The following is a 17,925-nucleotide window of genomic DNA, read 5'->3' as shown; positions in this document are numbered from 1 at the left end:
TCCTTATGAATAGGGCCTGATTACGAGCCTGGCGGTCTTCCGACTACCAGACTCACGGTGACACAGGAGTGGCGGTCCACCGCATTGCAGATTATGCCATACAAAGTCCTATCGGTGGCGGACCACCTGCTTCGCCAAGGAACAGTCATTCCCTGGCAGTGGTGCAGGAGCGCCACAACGCAATATGCTGAGCAGGGACTGGCACAGTGCTGCTCAGCATATTTAGAGTTCTAGGACCGCAAGCCTTTTCATCGCAAGCCTTTTCATGACGGAGCCCCACCATGAAAAAGCTGGTGGTGCAAGAACAAAGGGGACCCTATACGGCCCCCGTGTCCTCCACGCCATGGGTGTCCATTCTAGGGGGCACAACATATGCCCCCTTGCCTGCATTATCCCCAGTCTCAACAAGGCATGGACGTCACCGTCCATGCCGTGCTGGAACTTTTTCGCCGTTCCCAATGCGGTGCCTGTTTTCAAGGCACCTTCATGGGAAAGGCCAAATAGCTGCAGACCGTATAACGAATTGCACATTTGCAACTTGTAATACGGTCGGCGTTGCTTGAACGGCCTTGGCGCAGCGCAGGCGGCATTGTGCCAAAGTCGTAATGAGGCCCTAAGTCTTTTTTATGTCTCTCAAAATCATCCAGTTGGGCAAGACTAAAGCTGTAGCCGATGTAGTTGCTTCAGAATTGGACACCTTTTCTGCAAGGTCTCTATGACAACTCTGAAAGTCTTTGAACCCCCAACTTTTCAGTGTTCTGGAGCAGCTTCTCTAGGTTTCTTCAAAGGCTCCTATGACCTCATTGATAGCCCTTAGGGGCTAGCACTCACTCCATCAAAGGCCACTAGCAAGGTCCAGCCCACTGCACTTGGTACTGGTCAACTGGTCACTTCACAAAAAAGGCTTCTAACAGTTTGTTTTGTCTCAGTAGCCATACAAGAGGTCAGCCATCTGACCCTTGAAGCTAACTTCATTGTCCTCGATACAAGAGGGAGCAGGTTCAGTCCTTCAGAGATCCTCTCAGTTCACAAAAAATAGGCCCTGTCCTATTCTTATCTTCAGGTCCAGAAAGTGTTCTGAGGAGGGTTCCTTGGGGTGCCACATGTACAGTTGGCACTAGCCAGTGGATGGGGGTGACTCTAGTACCCTTGCGAATAATGGAGAAAAGGTTGAATGGGGCAACCTTCCACACTTTTGCAGTATATGCTGTTTGACGTGCTGCACACTATTCCACATTGCACCATTGTAAGGGAATTTCAAGATGGTACAGGCATTGGGGGGAGCCAGTGAGGGGTGTGTTTAGGGAATTGAGCAATCCCTTACTTCTCATCTACCACAAACTGGTTATGGATCAATTCCTCCTCCCTCACGAATGGACAGACTTCTCCTCTGTCTCCATTTGCCATTCCTGTGCTGATATGCATCACACTCTTCACCTCTGGTTATCCTGTCACCAGGCCAAAGCCATTGTTCTGCTCTGGGAGCAGTTTTTATACCTCATTAAAGTCATGAATGGGCTGAATAGCTGCTGGTGGGCTAATTCAAGCTAGCTTCCAGGAACTTTATGCAGGGAAGGTAACTTTCTAAAAAGTTACTTTTTCTGAAATAATTCAAGGTCAAGACATACTTTGGAGGCCCCTGTCTGGAAATGCTGCATTTTACCACCTTATTTCTGCTAATTCAAGCTTAAAAAATACTAAATTATCTGTTGAACATCTTTGAAAGAGGTCTTGCATGGGGCTCTAAAAACCCTTAAGATGATGCTGAGTAGAAATAAATAGATCCAGGAGTAAAGATAGACAAAGAAGTTTCAGTGGTGCTGTTACAATTTTCAGAGAGGGGGCACTGCCATCAGTGTTGTATCACTGAACTCATAGGAATTCTTAGCATTACATAAAGCAGCAGCAAGGAAAGCTTCCCACTTAAAGCAAATCCTGCAGAAGAAAGTCGCAGACTACGCAGGTGATGTCCCTTACTTGACTGCAAAGCTCAATGTCAAGGACTTCAACCCGTGTTCTAAGAAGATTCTCCTGCATGTTGTGAGGTGTCGCTTACACCATTCAGTGAGGATTCATAGAACATAGTGACATGGGGTTTCAATCCATTTGTTATACCAATAATGCAGTGAGAATTTGTTTATTTCCCTGGGACTAGTTTGAAGCATGTCAGACTCTTTGTTCATCCATTTACATACAAGCCAGACACAGGCTTTTTCTTCAACTGACACCTGAAAGGAGGGATGGATCTGGGGATCCATTTTCCAAGGAGATCCAAAATACATGCACAAAAGGGAGAGAAGCCTTTACACCTCATACTCACCAACCTTTAAAGAGCAGCACCTCCAGGACAACAAAAGGACAGAAGAGAGTAAAATATTGTTTCTGCACTTCTAAAGAGTCATCTGTCTCTTGAACTCACATTCCACTGAGCATCTTAATGAGGGACACAACTAAAGTACACAAAGGGGCAAGATCCTACAAAAGGCCATCCTTGCACTTCTAAAGAGACCACTGTCCCATGTGATCCCACCCCCTCTTTTCTGGGGACTCCATCAAGCGTTCAGGAATGGTGGCCATAAACATTACTATTCTGGAAGACTAAATCCAACCTCCATATTGTTCACCTTGCTTAAATCGGTATCCAAAATGGAACCTTCCGTACCTACAATCATCCATGACACAGACACAATCCTTGCTCATCCTGCTTCACTAATATGCACCTAACCATGTGCACTGAATGCAGTAAAGGACCAGGTTGAGGAGAATTGTAGAGACCCTTTTAACAGGTCAAGCCAGAAGGCCAACCATCCCATGCATCAATCAGGGAAAAGATCTATCCTACCAGTTAAAGTAACAGTTTGCCGCTAATGTCTTTCTTGGCATTCTGTTTGAACTGACAGCGGCCTCACTCAACCATAGAGGGCATGCATGGTGCCCCTCCTGATTTCGAAGCCTCAATCTAAGTTTCAACCGTAACATAATGGTTCTCTTCATATTTGGGTAATTACTGTTTCTACTGAGACCCAAAGAGAAACTGTTCAAATTTTAATAGGCTTACTTTGTGGTCTCTAGGTAGGGACGCATGCTTAATAAGTCATGCAGGGGGCGTTCTCATCCCAGCAAACAACGTGACACTAATAGGAGGACTTGGGTGGCTTTGTATGTTTTCTGATCAGTACTAACATATAGGGTAACATTTCTGGCCTAAATGTGTCAGACATTACACCGGCATTGCACAGGTTCTTAACTTGTGCCACTTTGTTCTTAGCGCCTGGTCAGTACGTAATAGCTGATTTTTGGCCATGATTATCCAACGAAAATAAAAATATCTGCGAAGATTCTGCCATCAATGTTCAGAAAGTTGGTTTTAGCACCATGGCAGTCTTTGCGATAACTGGGAAAAATGGGTTTGAGGGAATGCACTTGAAAAATGTCTCCCATTCCGAGTTATCCTCATTAAAATGAGGCATCGTTTGTGGAATTTTGTACTTTCTGTAATAAATTCTGCATGTATCAAAATTTACTGCATGTTTCATCCTGTAATTTTTGCCAGGTTTGACTAATCATAGTTTGCTAGAGGAATCTTGCAGGTATGCAGTAAAGAAGCAAATCTCAAAATTATGATCCTTGCACAAATGGGTCTGCCAAGGTAACATAATTTAACAGCCTTCTTGAAATTAGGGCCTAAGTGTCAGTCTACTGTGATAAAACCATGCCTGAATGCTGTAAAAACAGTCATGAATGTTATTCGTTTTAAAGTCATCTGAAATTGCCATCTGATAGCCAGTGATATACAACTAAAAGTACAGGTGATGCAACTGAAGTGAGCCAGTCAGTGGTAGCACATGGAAATTAAAGACCAGCAGAAAATAGCAAAGTGCTCCATGCAATCACACAGGTCTGCTAGAAAAGCTCAGACTGGCTAGATAGAATGCTTACTTCTTGTGACCAATTTGCCAAGTATTTGTTGAATGTGTTTAGTTAGTTTCTTGCCATGAATGCTTCCCTCTTGCTTCTTTGATGATCCATTAATAGATATTTTGTCAACATGGTCAAAAAATGTCTGAAAACCTCAGCAAAACCAGATTTTCTAATTATCACAGATCATCTGCTTCAGGCAAGTGCTACATGATATTAAGGACTCTCCGTGGGGTCTCTCCTTTGCGTTCAAGAACCTGGAAAGACCCAGTGGTGCCACAAAGAATAAATAGCCCTGAATGATGGCAGATTACCTCTGCCTGTTTATGGGAGAGTTTCCCTGAGCTCCCAGCAGCACTGTAGGGGCAGTCGCAGTATTGGGCTGGCAGAGGCAGGTGTAGGATGCCATTTGTATGGGGCATAAGGCAATGTCCACCCAACCGGTGTGTGTGGATTGCACCCCTATTCAGTGTAACGTCATCTAGGGGTATGCCTTTGAAGGCCTCATTACCAGTGGTCTGGTCTGTTAATCTGGATGGGTTGGTTCCAGCACTTACTATTCCCTTTAATTATGTGATAGAGTAATTCACCCTATTAGCAGCTCCAAGGCGAGATATCCGGCAGAACTCCACCCAACACGTAATGAAGCCCAAAGCCCTGCTAAGATGTTCAAAATAATAATATGCTACCTCTGAGAGGTCGCATACCTCTCGTTAGACACATTAGCCCATTCTCTTGTTTAACCCTTTCTCCAAAGCCACCCACAGCCTCCTCAGTGATTCTTCACAAGTCGAGGAATATAAATATACATGCGCTCAGGGATCATTGTAGCAGTGGCATTGTATTACATTCCCGAAGATATGTGACCACTGGACTGGTCCAGTAGGCTGCAAAGCTGACATCTGGAATGCTGCAAGCTTTAGGTACTGGATCAGCTGAAGTCTTTGCAGTCCCGGCCACTGGCTGGCCAAGAAAATTGCAAGTCTGCTCAGCCCCTAAGACCACCATTCTGAACTACAGGCAGGGGAGAGGTGCAACTGGCAGCATGGATGAAGAACAAACGACCTGAAACACAGGGGCGTATTTACAAGGGCATTCCCCCCTACAGAAGCATCACTTTCTCTGACACTCCGGTGGCGCAATGCCATGCTCCACATTTACAAGGCGGAGCTAAGCCACTTTGCATGGCTTAATGCCGCCTTGTAAATTTGGGCCTCCTCACTGCAGTTTTCTGCGTCAAAGGGGCGTGGAATGGGTTTTGCTGTGAGCGAACCCACACAACACCCATTGCCTTTTGACACTGCCTCAGATTTACTAGGATCTGTAAATCTGAGGCAGTGCCAAAAGCTAATGCCTTTGAAAAGGAGGCACTAGCGTGGTGCAACATGGAGAATTATTTTTATTTCATCTTGTTTTTTCCTCTTCTTTCTATATGTGCTACATTCCGAAGCACACATAGAAAGAGAAACATGCCATTAATGATTGTTTTTTGTGCAGGAAGGTGTCCCTTCCTGCACAAACACATTCATCCCTGCAACGCAGGCACTAGACAGCTTTTTTAGCGCCAGCTCAAGGGAAAACACATGGGTGCAACATATTCTTGTTAATACTGTGCAACCCTGCATTTTTTTGAATGACGTAGCGCAGCGCTGCTAAATTGCTTGCAGCGCTGCACCATTTGGTTGTAAATATGCCCCACAATCTGCTGCCTTCCAGATCATACACCTACCTGAATGTGCTCAATAAAGAGTAGTTCAGCTCCCAGGTAGGTACTAGTGATCTGGATGGTTCTCTGCCATGCACCAGGTGAGAGCAGTAATGCATAGCAAAGAAGCATGACTGAGGTAAATGGCCCCTATGAGCCACACAACTGCCTCTGCCTCAAAACCTTGCTCTGAAAAGCGTAACTGAAGCAACACACAGAGAGGAAACTACAGGCGCGTCACGACTTGTGGGGGAGGGGGTGTTTGTGGGTAGACAATTGCAATGGTGCTTCACATTCGGGAGTCAAACATGGATAGTGACATGGAACTGGTGCTTTGAAGGCAGGGGGTAATCAGGAATACTGCCTTCAAAAATGGTTTTACAGGTGTAGGAGGAATAGGGATTGATCCTATAACAAAATGGTTTTTCATGGGTGGGGCTATTATTTTTAAATAGGGGAGCAGCGGGCGTTCACCACTGTTAACATCCTCAGGAGAGACTGTTAACTACTGTTAACCCCCTAACGAAAGGGCATTTACCTCAGTTAACATCCTGAGGCGAGGGCATGGTCAACTTTCCAAGTAGAGGGCAACATGGCAGAAGCTAGTCCAGCTATGTCTGGCCAATTCAGAATCAGAATGGTGGCAGCTGCCCCAATATGATGTCTATTAGCTGATACATGCATCTTATTTAGTTTCATTTCAAACCTTAGTGGCAGATTTACAAGCTCCTTGTGTCATTTTTGCGCCGCTGTTGCGTCACTTTTCATGACGCAGCAGCAGCGTAAAAATGCAGCTCATTTACAATGTGACGCATCTAGGGAGATGCGTCACGTTGTAAAGCCCTGCGTCACATTATACCTGCGTCAGGTATAATGTATGCAGGGTGGGCGTTCCAACGCAAAATAAGCCTCGTAGAAGTGACGCAGTGAAATCTACAAGATTCCACTGCGCCACTTCTAGGACGCCACTGTGTCAAATTCTTACGCCTGCTTCAAGCAGGAGTGACGCAGCACAATGAGGATAGGCCTCCCCCTGCATTGCTGGAGTTGTGTCATGCTTGCGACACCACTCCAGCAATGCGTGACTTTTGCGTCAACAGATGCATCAGAATTTCTGACGCATCTGTCAACCCTTGCGCTATGGTGCGCCGTATTGTAAATATGGCGCATCCATAGTGGCGCAAGGGTTTCTAATGGTGGCGCAGGGAAAGTGACGCATCTTCACAGATGCGTCACTTTCTTGTAAATCTACCCCTTAGTTTCTTTATCATGATGGCGCTTTCCGGAGCACGTGGAAAGCATTGAGCATGTACCACTGCTACAGATGTTATTGAACTGCCAGATGCTGTCATTAGAGAGGGCCATTACTGCTTCAATAAGGACTTCGAATTTTTTCTCTTGTTGCTATTTTAACCACGTCTGTGATGTCCGCTTAGATTTCATTCAAACCCTCTCTTTCATCCTAGATTTGACATTACAGCCAGATCGTGGCTTCGTTCATCGCGACCTATATGCTGAAGGTTGTTGCTGTGCCCTGAGGTGCAGTCCTGCTTGCAGCATGAATTTCACGTCGCATCATATTCATTGTGCATCTGATGAATGAAGACCCTTTTCCGGTCCTCAAAAGAAACGACTATTGGCTACGGTTTTGATGACGTTTTCAGTAGCTGCGCGTTTTCTCAGGCAATGACACGCACGTCACATTATAAATCTTTGTATGTGCTGAATTATATATTTGTTTCCAAGAGCACTTGTGCTAAAATAACACGTGGCCCAAAACAGCTTTCTTATGTGCTTAATATTGTATGTGAAGATGCATCTATCACAGACAGTGATTCTGCTCAACACATTGCCCCTTGGTCTCAGACTGGCCTCAGTGTGTCAAGGGCCCTTGTGCCAGGTATGGAATGCGTTCCCTGGCCGCTGTGTGAACTGTGAAATATAGCAATAATCTGCGTTCAGTGGGCACTTCAGGCCTCTGGGCCCCGGTGCCGCTGCACCTGCTGCACCAATGGAAGTTACGCCTCCGACTGGCTTTGTTTCTCCTTCAGCCACTAACTCTTCCTCTCCACGTCTCTCTCAACCATCCCTGAATCAGAGGTTCGTTCTCTTCTTCGCTCAGCTGGGCTCACGGTCTCACTTTCAGACCCTCTTTACTCCTCACCGGTCAAACCGGTCTTTTTCTTATTTGCTCCTCGTTTAGTTACTCTGTTAAACCTCTCCACGTCTTCTGAAATCTCCCACTCTCTATTCAAGATTGATTCCAAACTACCTCTTCTAAAAAAAAAAATCACTTGCCCCTGACAACCTTTCTTACCTCAGACATGGCTCTCTACTCCGTGACCTTTCTAAAATAGTGGAGCGTATCTCATCTTATTGCATTCCTCCACACTGACAATCGTCTTTAACCTCACCCTTGCCACAAAAAACAATCCTCTATTTTAATTCCATGCGATCTTTCTGCTGCTTTTGACACTTTGACTCACTATTTTCTTCTGTCTTTCTTGTGTTCTTTGGGTATTTTGTGTTCTGTTCTGTCCTGGGTTTCCTCAGATAGCTGATTTCTGCTTCTCTGTCTCCTGGAATGGTAATGTGTCTGTTCTCTACCTGGCCCACTTTTGGATTCCTCAGTGATCTGGTGTTGGTTTACCTCTTTCTTTCCGACTCATCTTCTCCTTTTTTCCGTACCCTCTTTCACTTCAGGAACGTGTCTCCTAGTTTTGCTCTGCCACTGAGGCTTGGGTGGCAATTCATTTTCTAATTCCAGCAAGCCTCAGATTTTCTCTCTTATGTTGTCTCTTAGGTATTGTCTTTAAAAGCATTCTGTTTTTTTACCCCATCTTATTTAACTTCTCATATCTTGCCACATTGGGGAAAGGGTGTGGCCTAATGGTCAGAGCTGCTAGCTTTGGACCTGGGTAACCAGGTTTGAGTCTTGGCGTCGATTCAGCATCCTGTGGTTCTGGCCTCTGGGCAAATTACTTATTCTCCCGGTGCCTATCAAAGAAATGAATATATCCTTGTATACTGTAACTGGTGCTCATGTAAAGCGCTCCAATACCTTTGGGTTGAGTTCGGGCTAGACAAAACTGTAACAAGACAATGTCCACAGCCACCCATTGCATTCTGGTTGCTTGCAATTGACCAATTGACCCCCATGACCTCCATGGCCACTTTCACCATTCCACTTATGTAACTTACTGACTCATTTTCTGTGGAGCCAGCTTTCCCCAACTACCAGATCTGCTTCTACCCTTTCATTGTTCACACCTGTGACAAAAGAGCATTTATTATTTTACATCATCAGATTGTTCTGTTCTTTTCATCAGTTGTACTGCTTTTGGTGTACAGCACTTTGCGTAAAAGCACTACAATAAATCAAATAAATAAAAACAACTACAATTGGTAGATCTGAGACACGTGTATTGACTTCTCTTACTGTTCTCATTCCTAATAGTCCAGTGTCCTTATTAGGCACGAAGTTTGCGAATTTCGGGTGTGTTTGTTGCACACAGTAAATACTGATTTCTTGAGGGGTGAGGTAATTACTGCATGTGTGCAGTGCTTAATATGTAAAAGAATAAGTACCGGGTTCAAAATGTTACTCAGAAGCATGCTGCTGCCGCTATTGAAGGTCAGGGTGCCGAATACCACGCATGGGTAGCTTGATTCCGCTTCATGCCGCTTTAATCCACAGCTGCAGAAAAGGGAATTCATTTGGTGCTAATCTCTACTAGTATCTAGACCCACTGTCCTCTGCTTATCCACAAAACAAATATTCCCTGTCCAAATCAGATTTTTTAAATCATTTCTTGACAATTAAAGGGAAGATCTCTAAGTTGAGCCCTCACTTGCCACCTGCCTTAATTACTTTTCTTGGTCACACTCTATACAGGGGCACAACATGTCTAAACTTCATGCTGCCCTGGTTGCCCAAACCCACACTTTAACTTGTTTTATTCAGTCTAAATGTTTGAAATACTTACAGACCACCAGCCTCGCCAGATACATTGGAGGAAGATCTGCACTTGCTCTCTTCAGAATAAACGAATTCCTTCTTTAGCTCCCAAAAAATGATGTGTGTTGTCTCTGCTATATTGGACCCCAGATAAACCATATAAATTAAAACTCAGGGGCCGATTTATGCAATTGGCAGATGGCCCGTTGTTCTGTAGGGGGGACAAAGTAGATTACTCCGTCCCCCTGGTGGAGTGACTGCCCGCCAAATTTGTAAATGACCCCCAAGCTGGCAGTCATTTATAAAGCATTGGCATTTATAAAGCCAGTTCCTGTCAATGCATATTGCTTTTTGGTGCCGAGTTATATCAACATGACGTAACCCTGAAGCAAACATTTTTTTTTTTTAATTTTCAAAAAGAAAATCCCAAAACGGATATCCTTTTTGGAAAATAAAAAAAAATGTTTTCCCCCAACATGGGATTCATCTCCCATGGCAGGGGGAGCATTATTCACATTTACTGTCCCTCACCGCCAGGGTTTGCTTGGTAGTTACGGACAATAATAAAATGGCTACATGTCCGCCCACGTAAATGGGATGGGTGTAGCCATTTCTCTGATGGCCCTTACTCCATTGGGTCCTCAGAAAGATTTAGCCATGGCGGTGACGGATTAGTCTAAGCCAAAGTACTGCGCGTAATAAAATCAGGTGGGCGGACATCTTGTTTGCGGTGTGTATACTTCATCCCCATTCTGACAGAGTGAACACACTGCCAACATATAAATTGAACCTTTGGCGTTCCTATTAATCTATCAGTGATGATTGGGCACAGATAAAGGCAAACAATTGTGTTATTTCCCATTCAGGACCAGGCAATTCTTAACAACCCTGACTGAACTTGGGTGGAGATACTGGACAAAATGAGTAACTCTGTTCCTGGCATCTCCCCCTCCAATCACCAGCCAACTCAGAAGGAGGCCTCAATGGGCAGATCTTCTATTCGAACTTCAGTCCCGACTAAATAAAGTTAAGCAGCGGTAATCATCGAAGTCTCAGTTTAACACTTTTTTCATACTGAGGATTTCAACCTAAATATTTTTATAGCAAATGTTTTAACCTTTTTTTGCCCACTTACAAAACTGACTGATAGGGAAAATCAACACTTGTGCTAGTTCTGACTGAATCATGAGAGTATAAAAACAACAAGGGTAAGCCCAATGTGCCAACCAGGAACTTGAGACAAGGTAAAATTACACAGGACAGTGGTTCACTTTATCAGATGCCTGTGATAAATCAGACTACAGTGAACCTCTGTTTTGTGTTATTTTACCTAGTTGGGACTGAAGGAGTTCAAAATAAACTGCATTTTGACTTCCTCCCTGACATGAATAAGATCTGCTGAGCTCCCACCTATGGCAATTATCTTTGTGATTCATTCATTTTAAGGTAATTATTTGTCAGCCATCCATGAATATCTTCAAGGTTAGAAGATAATAATAATAATCCACATTTGTAAGGCGCGAACAATCACCCGTAAGGGTCTCTAGGCGCTGGGGGCCGTCTGGAAAATTAAGCAAGCTATTGCCCAGAGTCACATGGTGCTGGGCTAATCTGCCGCTGGTGCCAGGGATTGAACCGTGATCCCCAGATACCAGAGTCAGTCACCCTGGCCATGGCGCCACACCTCTTCCTCGCAGCACCCTTACTCATGAAGATAGCACCACCATTACTCATGCTGCAGATGGGTTGTACATGCAATCCACAAAAGAGGCCTCTGAAAGAGATCAGACGTCCCTTTGGGGTCACATATGCCTGGAAGAGTAGCCACGGCATGATTGGATCCTAAGGCACCACACACTCTAAAAACTGTTCATCTGAGGGTAATCTTTCCCAGGACGATCCAATAGAGAGAACATTGCAGGCAGGCACAGTCCAGGCTACAGGCAGTGTCCCCTTTAACCATTCTTTCATGAGTCACTGATGCAAAATGTTACTGTTACAAAAATGGACTAAGGCAACATTAGTTGCAAGCTGACTACGGACTGAAAGTTTTCGAGAAATACTGATGCTGATATGTCTGTAATATATATATTTTCTAAAGACATAATTGTGAAAGAAGTCAGCATTTTACCAATTCTTCAATGTAAAAACGATTCTATTAAATACTAAAGCTCAAATGAATCAAAATGATTTTTCTAATACCTAATGTGGCCCACAAATACTGGTATGAAATATTAGCTTAGTGGATGAATGGAAATGTGGGTGCCTTCTGCAGATACAGGTAGATAAACCCCAGGCCATAAAACCACAACCAAGGATGGCCAAGGCTTGACCTTGAAGGGCTGTCTGCAAACATTCGAGCTCTCTGCAAGACCTAGAGTCATACATTCTTCACCAAAGTATAATATTAAGTGCCAACAAGGATTGGGCTTTGGGTCAAGCTCCTTCAGCTATTGGATTTCATGAGCTTTTCATGGTTTGCCCTTTCTTGGATGGGCTGTCCATCAAGATCAGGACACTTTGTGGAATGGCTATATTATTCATTTAGATTTTGGGGGCAGTGGCATGAATTACATATTTTATTAAACTACAGTAAGTTTCTGTATTTCATCTTGTGACACACATCATTTGAATTACTGGTGTATGGGTTTTAGGTTCTTGTTTTGACATTGCTGCTAATAGATAGACATAATCGACTTTAATTTGCTTACAGTGGACTTTAAGTCCACCAATTTCAACCTTTGGCTTTTTTACTAGCCCCTTTCAGTAACGGGCTTGAGAGTTTGTCAATCACATTTTAGCTTAGCGCAGAGGAGTATTTCAACTTTACCTGATGTTTTTCCATATAGGGTGTATCTTTCCACCTCCAATGGACTGATTACATTAAAGCTCATGGGGACTTGGGGGTATTTTACAACTACCTCTCTGTTGGCTCCTCACTGTTCATTCCCGTCCCTCCAAAAATGTCTCTCCTGTATTGACTTCTGCTTCCTACCGTCCCACCTGCCCTTGTATCTAACTCCTGTTTTCTCCTAGCCACACCTTTTTCTTGTTATTCACTCCCAGCCCTCCCTCTTTCTGTGTGTCTCACTTTCCTTCTTTCCCCATTAATCGCCCCTTCTCATTTCTCTATCCCACCCATCCCTTGCTACTCATTCCCCATCCATACTTTCCTCCTGTTTCTTCCACCTGACTCTTATTTTCTCTTGTGAGATAATCACCTACCTCTCATACATCTCAGACACTATTTCCATTGAAATAATCAGAAAGACAGACCCGAAAACTATGGCTTGTAAGTGAAAAGTTCTTGACTGCAGTGAGTGTTCATAATGACCTGTAGATAGGCGATCATCCTTTCTTTGCTGCATGTCTCTCTCTTTATTACTCCATCTGCCACATCCTCACATTACTTCCTACCAACCACACTCCCACTTTCTCCTGTGTTCAACGCCTTGTTCCTACTTCCCACTCTTTCCTCTAAGCAGATTTTTATTAGTGCTTTCAGCACTGGGTATTTTGTCTTTTTTAATGTATGGCTAGGAAGCCTTCATTAATGGAGGTTACTTTGATCTAACATCTTCCATTTTCATAGAAACTAAAGATGTTCAATGTTGTGTGGAAGGCTTCCATGCCTTCTTTACAGTTATGTTTTTTTATTGTATGTGAGAAGAAACTTGGGTGGCAAGGCACCTTCCATTAACAGCCCTTATTTTTATGCCATAGAAATGATAGATAATCAAGGCTCCCTTGCCATTTATATTTTATGACTGAACTGTTTTGTGAGAAGTTGGCCTATCTGTGAAATGACAGAAGGCCAGTCCGCGGAGAAAAAAACTATTGAATGAGTGCAACCTTGGCCTGTGACAAGGCAGTCCCATGATACCCTGCATGAGATTCATTTTTAAATTACGACGCTAGTGGAAGATCTCATATCACCCACATTTACACCAATGTTTGTGTCAGTAATAAAATGGGTTGTATGCTTGAGTTTTACAGTCAGGCCACCTCCAAATAACCCCTAAAGATAGGGGTTTGAAGGCCCATGACCAAGGCGTCAGCTCTACATAGCCACTCACCCATTCTTGCTGGCCCGCCACGGGAATTACACGTGCGGATGGTAAACAGACATGAGCGAGTGGCAAAGGGTCTATGTTTCCTTTCTCCAGTCACGAAGGCTGTATTTAAAGGGACAGTTCATTTCCAGCTACCTGATCGATGTAAAAAAAAAAAATGGCCTCTGATATGTAGTAAAAATTAAAAGACACTTCCATCAAGGACGCGGAATACCCAAATCTGGCCTTCTGTTTCTTCTCATTAGATAATGAACTATAACATGGTAAATTATAGCTAGTAATAGTGAAGGTAAAAGTATGTAAATAGTGCTGCACTAATGCCCAATCGAACTCTTCATAGTTTTTGTGTCTTTGGTTACCTTTGTTCTTGCAAATAGAGTTTCATTGATTTTAAAGGTGATCTATTTACCACTGCAAAAAGCCTTTCAAATTGCATTTTTCGCCAAAAGATATGACTTTGTTTTACAGAGCCAGATGTAAGTTGCTTTATTTATCTAGCAATTAAACAAGATTGTAAAGAGTTACGATTGCCATTGCAATCAACCAACACTCCTTTCACTGATTTTCATATGCAATGTTTTTCAAAACTACTTCTCTATCTTAGATCTCCCTTGAGTGTAAATATCAATTGCAATTGGAATCAGAAGATGGCCACTTAGATGGATGACATTTTTTCTCGAGTGGCGCACCCAGAGAATCTATCTCCCCTTTCACCCCACAACCCAAGCTCACCCCCTGTGGCATCTCTCAAGGCTCATCCCTCATCCCAACCATCTTCAACATCTACATGACTCCACTCGCAGACATCGTCAGAGCCCACAACCTCAACATCATCTCCTACGCTGATGACACCCAACTCGTCCTCTTTCTCTCAGCGGACTCCACCATGAAAAAAGACCAATTACGACAACTGTATGAAAAACGTCTCGGCCTGGATGAAGAAAAACTGCCTGAAACTCAACACAGACAAAATAGAAGTCCTGATCTTCCGCAGACACACCTCCCTCTGGAATGACTCCCGGTGGCCATCGGAATTCGGACCTACCCCACTCTGAAAGACCACACCCGCAACCTCTGCATCATCCTGGACAGTGAACTCTCAGTGAAATGTCCAGTTAACACTGTATCCTGAGCCTGTTCCATACTCTCTGCATACTCCGCAGAAATTTCAAGTGGCTACCCACAAACAACAAGAGCACGGTGACTCAGGCCCTCATCACCAGATGGCTGGACTATGACAAAGACTCCAGATGATCTAGAATGCAGCAGCCAGACTATTCCTCAACCTGCCCAATAAAACCCACATCACATCACCCAGCACCCGAGAGACCTCCACTGGCTCCCCATCCAGAAAAGATTCCAATTCAAACTACTGACTCACTCCTACAAAGCCCTCCACCACCAAGGACCTGCCTACATGAAACACTGCCTGAATTTCCATCTCCCATCCAGAAACCTCTGCTTCGCTCACCTCCCCCTTTCACAGATACCACGCATTCACGCTGCCGTATCGGAGGACGCTCCTTCTCCTACCTCACCACCAAGTCCTGGAACACCCTTCCCGTCCACCTCCATACTAGCCATCACTGACGGACTTCAGCAAGGGACTCAAGACCGGGCTGTTTGACTAAGACCCACAGCACAGTGCCTGGATACCTTCTTGGGTGATAAGCCATGCTCTAGAAAACCTATTTTGATTGATTGTTTGATATTACACCCCAAGTAAATAATTTACGTGTAGGTCATTGTGTGTTACTAGAACCCAATATAGGCCCCAATTACTAGTGGCCCATTTAATGGTGATATATGCAGCAACTTCCGAGCACTTCCAACAATGCAGAGTCAGATTTTATCAGGTGCAATAAATATCACTCCATTTACCAAGCCACTCGTAATGAGGGTCTTAGCCGAGTGAAAAAAATGGGGACTAACATGGGTAAACAGGATACCACTGATGCTTGCATATTAATGAACCTGTTACTTACCGCTAATCTTCATGAGTAAACAGGTTTTACCACTGATTCATGCATATTAAATAACCCGTTACTTACTGGTAATCTTCATTACCCCGATCAAGGATCCTCCGAGTCCTCGTCCTCTTACCTCCCTGGTTGCAATTTTTAGTCCGCAGCATCGTGACAAAACGTAAGGAGATGAGGGGGGAGGAGTTATTTAACTAAGAAAAAAGAAATAGGTTCTATGCCTGTCGAGAGAGGCACGTACCCTCAGATGATAGGAAAGGGACAGGGAGGACCCCGTGAGGGGGTTAAGGGTATTTTTGACAGTTTTGCTTAAGATACTTGTTCCTCATAGTTTCACACATACGCTCATCACTTAATAGAACCTCTTACTCAAAGCCGTGACTAAATTACTCTGGATTCCCAATAGACACTAAAGCTAAATATGGCGCAAATTGATTTTGCACTCAGACCTTTAAGCAAACAAATCTAAATCACCCATCAAATGATGCTATTATTTTTGTAAGCGCACGGTTTGCATTTACTTCGTGATTCAAATGTTATTATTCAGTACAAGGGCTTGTTTCCTGATAATGGTGTCACTATCAGCCAATTAGACATGATAAGTGCGTCAGAGGTGTCTGTTGAGTATATAAAGCTGAATGTTGGTGCTTCGGTATTTGCATGCAAGTCAGTACGGGGGAAAAAGGCGTTTTTTTTTGTTTTTATTTGATGTGGAGTCCAACTGTTAAGGCGTATGCAAGCATCAAAAGGAATGAGTTTTTTGAACGTTCAAAACAGATCATTCTCACATATGTATTGAGGTTACACCCTAAGACACGTCTTGTCAGCACTGCACACAGTGCTATGGGCTGCTAATTATTTTGCAGGAAAAGAGTGCAAGTTATTGCCTTGTTTTATTTATCTGGAGCAGCCTGTTTATTGGTGCATCCTTAAAACTCCAAGCTTGGAAGCCTACATTCTCATTGCCATGGTAGGGTCAGCAGTCTGGGACTAAAATCTTTCATCTTTGCAAGCAACCAGGTAACCAAAATGTAATTAACCCTACAGCAGAGGAAAAGAAGGATCAGGTACATTTTACAGAAAGGTCTGTGTTTCACAAAGCTTTCGCTGGCTGCACTGTAAATATGAAGTACTTCTGTTCTAGCAAAACACAACATTCATTGGTGCAATTTACATGTGAGATGCCTTCACACAGACTTTTTTCCTTCCTTCTTCATTTTTCTGATCTCGTTTCTGCTGGCCTTAGGAATCTGTGCACTTTACCTCTGCTACCCAGTGCTAAATTGCATGTGCTCGCCCTTAAAACATGATAATATTGGCTTATCTTCAATTGGCATAATGTATTTACTTATAAATCCCTATTAACGAGGCACTACATATACTCAGGTGCTGTAAATTAAATGCTACTTGTGCGCCTGCAGTACTGATTGTGCCTCCCAACTATGTAGCCCTTTAAACAGGTTTGAGGCCTGCTATTGCAGCCTGTGTCAGTGCAGTTGTAAACTGCCATTTCAACATGACAAAATAATCCTTTTGCCAGGCCCACATCTTTCTTTTTAATATATATTAGTCACCCCTAGAGTAGGCCCTGGACAACCCAGAGGGCAGTAGGACATGTATTTTTAAGTTTTTCATGTCCTGGTAGTGAAAAACTCTCAAATTCGTTTTTCACTACTGCAAGGCCTAGCTCTTCCATAGTATTACATTGGAGTTGCCTTATTACATCTTATTAGTGTAATTTCCAAATGGGAAGTGATAACCGGTTCACGTATGCTGTCTCTGGAATTATATCTCGGAAACGACGTATCGCTTCGGCTGCACAACACACCTTCTAGACTAATCCATGCAATGCTTGGCAAACCAGGATTTGGGGTATTCTGTTCAGCGAGTCTAACTGGGTCTGTGCAGCTAACCCACGCTCGACATGAGCTTGTGACTTAGCCCCTTATCTAGTTCAATAATATAGATTATTAAAGATCCATGCACATTCCCATTGTGAGATTTCCACGTGATAGTAGAGATCTCCAACTACAAGTGAAAAGTAGGCCTGGGCAAAATTTCAATGACACCAGAGTAATCAGAGTAATTTCAGTTATTCTTCTTTACCCTTGTGATGCAAAATGAGCAAAGATTATGTGATTACGCCTGCTTGCATAATTAGGAGCAATTTGGGTGAAAAATCCTACTTTAGGAGCACAGGAACAATGAATTTAGCAAACACAAGGGGTAACTGGTTCCTGATCTTCATGTTCTGTTGCATTGAGTGCTATTTCCTTTGCACTAAATGTA

The 17,925-nt window shown here is 43.6% G+C and overlaps 1 protein-coding gene across 2 annotated transcripts in view; it reads left to right on the top strand.

Moving 5' to 3' along the window:
* NYAP2 (neuronal tyrosine-phosphorylated phosphoinositide-3-kinase adaptor 2) overlaps positions 1–17,925 on the top strand; it is a 956,845-nt gene that overhangs the window by 397,777 nt on the left and 541,143 nt on the right. The window lies entirely within an intron of this gene.

The sequence above is a fragment of the Triturus cristatus genome, chromosome 11 (genome assembly GCF_964204655.1).
Source record: "Triturus cristatus chromosome 11, aTriCri1.1, whole genome shotgun sequence".
Taxonomy (NCBI): Eukaryota; Metazoa; Chordata; class Amphibia; order Caudata; family Salamandridae; genus Triturus; species Triturus cristatus.
The sequence above is the reverse complement of the archived record's forward strand: the minus strand, read 5'-3'. Positions and strand labels throughout refer to the sequence as shown.